Source organism: Heptranchias perlo, unplaced genomic scaffold (assembly GCF_035084215.1).
Source record: "Heptranchias perlo isolate sHepPer1 unplaced genomic scaffold, sHepPer1.hap1 HAP1_SCAFFOLD_1071, whole genome shotgun sequence".
Taxonomy (NCBI): domain Eukaryota; kingdom Metazoa; phylum Chordata; class Chondrichthyes; order Hexanchiformes; family Hexanchidae; genus Heptranchias; species Heptranchias perlo.
Window position 1 is genome coordinate 42501 of NW_027138291.1, and position 7500 is coordinate 50000.

The following is a 7500-nucleotide window of genomic DNA, read 5'->3' on the forward strand; positions in this document are numbered from 1 at the left end:
GCAGATGCGTCACTAAATCCCCGCAACGGGGGCTTTCTCATTTCGGCATAGGGGCTTCCGCGGCCAACTCATTAACCTGTGCTCGGACTTTTTGTGCCACAAGTGCAAGGGACCGTTTGCCGGCAGCTACTCGCACCCCCCCGCCCAGGGGGGGGAATCCTCTGACCGGAGATCCGAAACGCCGGCGAATCCATCCCCGTCGGACTTCCGAAGGGGTTCCCTCGACCGACTGACTTCCGAACTCCTTTCTGGGCTTAAACGGGTGGAATTCGGACCCTCTCGCAAGGAGCCGAAGCCCGCCAGCCCCGGAGGCCTCGGGGCCGCCCGTTTTCAAGCCCGACCAAAAAACCCGAAAAATGGGGAAAAATGGGAAAAATTCCCACTCCCAAAAGGCTTAAAAGTCGGTTGGGCGGCAGCCCGGGTCGGTCTCTGCAGACCTGGAGGCGCTAGACACAAGTCTGGTAAACAGGCTAAGTCTCGACATGCCACCTCTTACTATCCTGCAGGTACCCCGCCAATCCCCCCGGAAACCGGCTGGCAATTGGCGAATCAGCGGACGAATTTGAATTCGTGACCGACTCTCTGACACCGAATCGCCGCAAACGCGTTTCGATTTTTCGGCTTCGGTACCTCCCATCAGACTTTGACTGGCCATATCTCCGGACTCACGTGTCGCAGCCGGGACCTTCAGGTACCGTTCGACGCGTCTAACCCTGCCCCGTCGAATGGCGCCCCTCGCGGTGTGGTCCGATTTCCGCATTTTGGTCAGATTTGCCTCCAAAGTTTTCAGATTGAGTTGACGAATGCCCCCTACGGGGGTAACCTCTTGCCCTTTCGGACATGGTCCCTGTGACTTAATTTCCGCCTTTTGCTCAATCGTTTCCCCATTTATAATTAATTTTAAAATCGGGTTACTCAGTTCTGGTTTACCAGTTCCCTCTTCGGACTTAGTTTTTGGTTAATCATTTCCGGTTCACCAGTTCCCGTTTTGGACTTAGTCTCTGCGGGCCGTTTCTCATCTTTTGGTTCATCAGTTCCCCTCTTTTAATAATTTTTTGGCTGCTTTCGTTTGATCATTTCCCTGCCTTCTGGGTGACTTTTGCCCCTTAGGACTTCATCGCCGCACATTATTTTCGACTTCTGGTTGATCATTTCACCCCTTTTAATCATTTTTGCAACTTTTGGTTAACCATTTCACCCAGCTTCTGGTTAACCATTTCCCCTTTGGGACTTAGTCTCTGAGCATTCTTTTGGGATTCTGGTTAATCATTGCCAATTTTTAAAAATGTTGCCACTTTTGTTTAATGCTTTCTGGTCAACCTTTCCCTCTTTCAGACTTCACCGCGGCACATTGCTTCAGCCTCCTGGTTAATCATTTCACCCTTTTAATCATTTTTGCAACTTTTGGTTAACCATTTCCCCCAGCTTCTGGTTAACCATTTCCCTTTGGGACTTAGTCTCTGAGCATTCTTTTGGGATTCTATAATCATTTGCCAATTTTTAAAAATGTTGCCACTTTTGTTTAATGCTTTCTGGTCAACCTTTCCCTCTTTCAGACTTCACCGCGGCACATTGCTTCAGCCTCCTGGTTAATCATTTCACCCCTTTTAATCATTTTTGCAACTTTTGGTTAACCATTTCCCCCAGCTTCTGGTTAACCATTTCCCCTTTGGGACTTAGTCTCTGAGCATTCTTTGGGATTCTGGTTAATCATTTGCCAATTTTTAAAAAATGTTGCCACTTTTGTTTAATGCTTTCTGGTCAACCTTTCCCTCTTTCAGACTTCACCGCGGCACATTGCTCCAGCCTCCTGGTTAATCATTTCACCCCTTTTAATCATTTTTGCAACTTTTGGTTAACCATTTCCCCCAGCTTCTGGTTAACCATTTCCCTTTGGGACTTAGTCTCTGAGCATTCTTTTGGGATTCTGGTTAATCATTTGCCAATTTTTTAAAAATGTTGCCACTTTTGTTTAATGCTTTCTGGTCAACCTTTCCCTCTTTCAGACTTCACCGCGGCACATTGCTTTAGCCTCCTGGTTAATCATTTCACCCCTTTTAATCATTTTGCAACTTTTGGTTAACCATTTCCCCCAGCTTCTGGTTAACCATTTCCCCTTTGGGACTTAGTCTCTGAGCATTCTTTTGGGATTCTGGTTAATCATTTGCCAATTTTAAAAATGTTGCCACTTTTGTTTAATGCTTTCTGGTCAACCTTTCCCTCTTTCAGACTTCACCGCGGCACATTGCTTCAGCCTCCTGGTTAATCATTTCACCCCTTTTAATCATTTTTGCAACTTTTGGTTAACCATTTCCCCCAGCTTCTGGTTAACCATTTCCCTTTGGGACTTAGTCTCTGAGCATTCTTTTTGGGATTCTGGTTAATCATTTGCCAATTTTTAAAAAATGTTGCCGCTTTTGTTTAATGCTTTCTGGTCAACCTTCCCTCTTTCAGACTTCACCGCGGCACATTGCTTTAGCCTCCTGGTTAATCATTTCACCCCTTTTAATCATTTTTGCAACTTTTGGTTAACCATTTCCCCAGCTTCTGGTTAACCATTTCCCCTTTGGGACTTGGTCTCTGAGCATTCTTTTGGGATTCTGGTTAATCATTTGCCAATTTTTTAAAAATGTTGCCACTTTTGTTTAATGCTTTCTGGTCAACCTTTCCCTCTTTCAGACTTCACCGCGGCACATTGCTTCAGCCTCCTGGTTAATCATTTCACCCCTTTTAATCATTTTTGCAACTTTTGGTTAACCATTTCCCCAGCTTCTGGTTAACCATTTCCCCTTTGGGACTTAGTCTCTGAGCATTCTTTTGGGATTCTGGTTAATCATTTGCCAATTTTTAAAAAATGTTGCCACTTTGTTTAATGCTTTCTGGTCAACCTTTCCCTCTTTCAGACTTCACCGCGGCACATTGCTCAGCCTCCTGGTTAATCATTTCACCCCTTTTAATCATTTTTGCAACTTTTGGTTAACCATTTCCCCCAGCTTCTGGTTAACCATTTCCCCTATGGGACTTAGTCTCTGAGCATTCTTTTGGGATTCTGGTTAATCATTTGCCAATTTTAAAAATGTTGCCGCTTTTGTTTAATGCTTTCTGGTCAACCTTTCCCTCTTTCAGACTTCACCGCGGCACATTGCTTTAGCCTCCTGGTTAATCATTTCACCCCTTTTAATCATTTTTGCAACTTTTGGTTAACCATTTCCCCAGCTTCTGGTTAACCATTTCCCCTTTGGGACTTAGTCTCTGAGCATTCTTTTGGGATTCTGGTTAATCATTTGCCACTTTTAAAAAATGTTGCCGCTTTTGTTTAATCGTTTCCTGCTATGTGGTCAACCTTTTCCCCTTTCAGACTTCATCGCCGCGCATTGTTGTCGACTTCTGGTTAATCATTTTTCCCCTTTAAATCTTTTTTTGCCACTTTCGGTTAACCATTTCACCCAGCTTCTGGTTAACCATTTGCCCATTATACTGAATTTTTCCGCTTTGGTTTAATCATTTCCCTGCTTTCTTGTCAACCTTTTCCCCTTTTGGACTTCGCCGCCGCACTTTGCTTTTGCCTTCTGGTTAAACATTTCTCCCCTTTTAATCCTTTTTCCCACTTTTGGGTTCACCAGTTCACCCAGCTTCTGGTTAACCATTTCCCTTTGGGACTTAAGTCTCTGAGCATTCTTTTGGGATTCTGGTTAACCATTTGCCACTTTTTAAAAATGTTGCCGCTTTTGTTTAATGCTTTCCCTGCTTTCTGGTCAACCTTTTCCCCTTACGACTTCGCCGCCGCACTTTGCTTTCGCCTTCTGGTTAATCATTTCACCCCTTTTAATCCTTTTTCCCACTTTGGGTTGGACAGTTCACCCAGCTACTGGTTAACCATTTCCCCTTTGGGACTTAAGTCTCTGAGCATTCTTTTGTGATTCTGGTTCACCATTTGTCCCTTTTTAAAGATATTGCTGCTTTTGATTAAACCTTTCCCTGCTTTGCGGTCGACCTATTCCTCTTTCAGACTTCATCGCCGCACCTTGTTTCGACATCTGGTTCACATTTCTCCCCTTTTAATCCTTTTTCCCACTTTTGGTTAAGCAGTTCACCCAGCTTCTGGTTCACCATTTGCCCCTTTTTACTGAATTTTTCTGCTTTTGTTTATCATTTCCCTGCTTTGCGGTCGACCTATTCCTCTTTCAGACTTCATCGCCGCGCATTGTTTTCGACATCTGGTTCAACATTTCTCCCCTTTTAATCCTCTTCCCACTTTTGGTTAAGCAGTTCACCCAACTTCTGGTTAACCATTTGCCCCTTCTTACTGAATTTTTCTGCTTTTGTTTAATCATTTCCCTGCTTTATGGTCAACCTTTTCCCCTTTAGGACTTCGCCGCCGCACTTTGCTTTCGCCTTCTGGTTAATCATTTCACAACATTTTAATCCTTTTTCCCACTTTTGGTTAAACAGTTCACCCAGCTTCTGGTTAACCATTTGCCCCTTTGGGACTTAAGTCTCTGAGCATTCTTTGGGATTCTGGTTCACCATTTGTCCCTTTTTAAAAGATATTGCTGCTTCTGTTTAATCCTTTCCCTGCTTTGCGGTCAACCTTTTCCTCTTTCAGACTTCATCGCCGCGCATTGTTTTCGACATCTGGTTCAACATTTCTCCCTTTTAATCCTCTTTCCCACTTTTGGTTAAGCAGTTCACCCAACTTCTGGTTCACCACTTGCCCCTTTTTACTGAATTTTTCTGCTTTTGTTAATCATTTCCCTGCTTTCCGGTCAACCTTTTCCCTCTTTCAGACTTAATCGCCGCACATTGTTGTCGACTTCTGGTTGATCAGTTCACCCCTTTTTTATCCTTTTTCCACTTTGGGTTAAGCAGTTCACCAGCTTCTGGTTAACCATTTGCCCCTTTGGCACTTAAGTCTCTGAGCATTCTTTTGGGATTCTGGTAAACCATTTGTCCCTTTTTAAAAAATGCTGCTGCTTTTGTTTAATGCTTGCCCTGCTTTGCGGTCGATCATTTCACCCCTTTTAATCCATTTTTGCCACTTTGGGTTAAACAGTTCACACAACTTCTGGTTCACCATTTCACATTTCGGAACTTTTATTCCACCATTACTTTGGGCTTCTGGTTCATCATTTCACGCTGTTTTACAAATCTTTGCCGCTTCACTTTTAATCCACAAACCGTGGCTCGCTTTCGGGTGGGGGGGGGGGTAGCGGGTTTGGGCCGGGCACTCGACATCCCGGTGTGCGACCGGGTTCGTTCTGGTACCGCTCGGTGCCCCTCGTCCTGCTCTTGCCGCGGAAGCAAACCAGACGACCGTCGGTCTCACGCCCGAGGGGAGAGGAGGCGGAAAGCGGTTTGCAGCCTTTCGCTGTACCTCCGGCGGGCAGCGCCGCACCTCCGAGTGCTCGGTACCGTTCGCTGCACCTCGTCCGGCCGCACGCAGCGAGCCAAACCCGGAGGAAATCGGCCTGTGCCTTCTCGAGATATGGGCCTCCGGGTGGGACGGACAAACCGGGCCCCGAGCTCGCTTTCGGCGGCCCGGCACTCGACTTCCGGTGTCCGAACGTGATCCTTCCGGTACCCTTCGGTGCCCCTTGCCCGACTCTAGCTCCCGTGCTGAAGCGGAGTCGGTCGGCCTGACGGCCTGCCGAGTTAACCAGCGGAAAGCGGTGCGCAGCCTTTCGCTTGCAGCTCCGGCGGGCAGCGCCGCACCTCCGGCTGCTCAGTGCCGTCCGCTGCTCCCCTTCCGGCTGCACGCAGCGAACATACCGGAGGAAATCGGCCTCGGCCTTCCGGAGATATGGGCCTGCGAGTGGGACCAATAAATCGGTGCACATTTCCGGCTCGGTTTCCGGCCTCGGCACTATCAGTTCACGCCGTCCGACCGACGTCGTTCTGGCACGGTTCCGTTGCTCCTTGATCCGGTCCAGCCACGGTAATCAGCCGAAGATGGTGGGGGGTAGGGGGGGGACACATTGCCCGCCGAGTTAGCCGGAGGAGATCGGCCTCGGACTTCCTCAGATATCAGCCTCCGGGTGGGACAGACAAACCGGGGACCCGAGCACGCTTTCGGCGGCCCGCTGGTCGACTTCCCGGTGTGCGACCGGGTTCGTTCCGGTACCGTTCGCTGCCCCTCGTCCTGCTCTAGCCGCGGAAACAAACCCGACGACCGTCGGTCTCACGCCGCGGAGGGAGGCGGCGGAAAGTGGTTTGCAGCCTTTCGCTGTACCTCCGGCGGGCAGCGCCCGACCTCCGAGTGCTCGGTACCGTCCGCTGCGCCTGGTCCTGCCGCACACAACGAGCCATACCCGGTGGAAATCGGCCTGTGCCTTCCGGAGATTATGGGCCTCCGGGTGGGACGGACAAACCGGGGCACCGAGCTCGCTTTCGGCGGCCCGCTAGTCGACTTCCCGGTGTGCGACCGGGTTCGTTCCGGTACCGTTCGCTGCCCCTCGTCCTGCTCTAGCCGCGGAACCAAACCGGACGACGTCGGTCTCACGCCCGCGGAGGGAGGCGGCGGAAAGTGGTTTGCAGCCTTTCGCTGTACCTCCGGCGGGCAGCGCCCGACCTCCGAGTGCTCGGCACCGTCCGCTGCGCCTGGTCCGGCCGCACACAACGAGACATACCCGGTGGAAATCGGCCTGTGCCTTCCGGAGATATGGGCCTCCGGGTGGGACGGACAAACCGGGGCACCGAGCTCGCTTTCGGCGGCCCGCTAGTCGACTTCCCGGTGTGCGACCGGGTTCGTTCCGGTACCGTTCGCTGCCCCTCGTCCTGCTCTAGCCGCGGAACCAAACCGGACGACCGTCGGTCTCACGCCCGCGGAGGGAGGCGGCGGAAAGTGGTTTGCAGCCTTTCGCTGTACCTCCGGCGGCAGCACCGCACCTCCCAGTGCTCGGTACCGTACGCTGCGCCTCCTCCTGCCGCACGCAACGAGCCATACCCGGAGGAAATCGGCCTCGGCCTTCCTGAGATATCAGCCTCCAAACGGGCGTCACAAATCAGGGCACATGGTCAGCTGCAAAGCAGCGTCATTACAACCTCTCACTGCACCCCACACGACATTCCGCTGCCTGCCTGCCGCTGCCTACTCTCACCAGCGAAACAAAGTCAGGATAACACCCCAATGCAAGCAGCTCCCTTCCGGCCAACCAACCACACCAATCCCCTTGCCTGCCTCCCACAAATTCCACCAGCCAGGCAAAGTCAAAATCAACCCACAATAAACGCACTCCACAACGGCCATCGACCGCTATACACCCCCTTGGGCGACTATTAAGCCCGAGAACACTAACTGTAACCAACCGCAGTGAAAAGTTGAAGTGGCAACTCATTAACCAAATTTATATTTGGCAACTCATTAACCAACTTTACATTTGGCAACTCATTAACCAACTGCATTGGTGACAACTCATTGACTGACAGGTTGATGAGTTCTCCAGGGCCCCACATGCCTCCTGCCGAATTAAAAGCTCACCCTCCCGGGCACTACCCCACAAT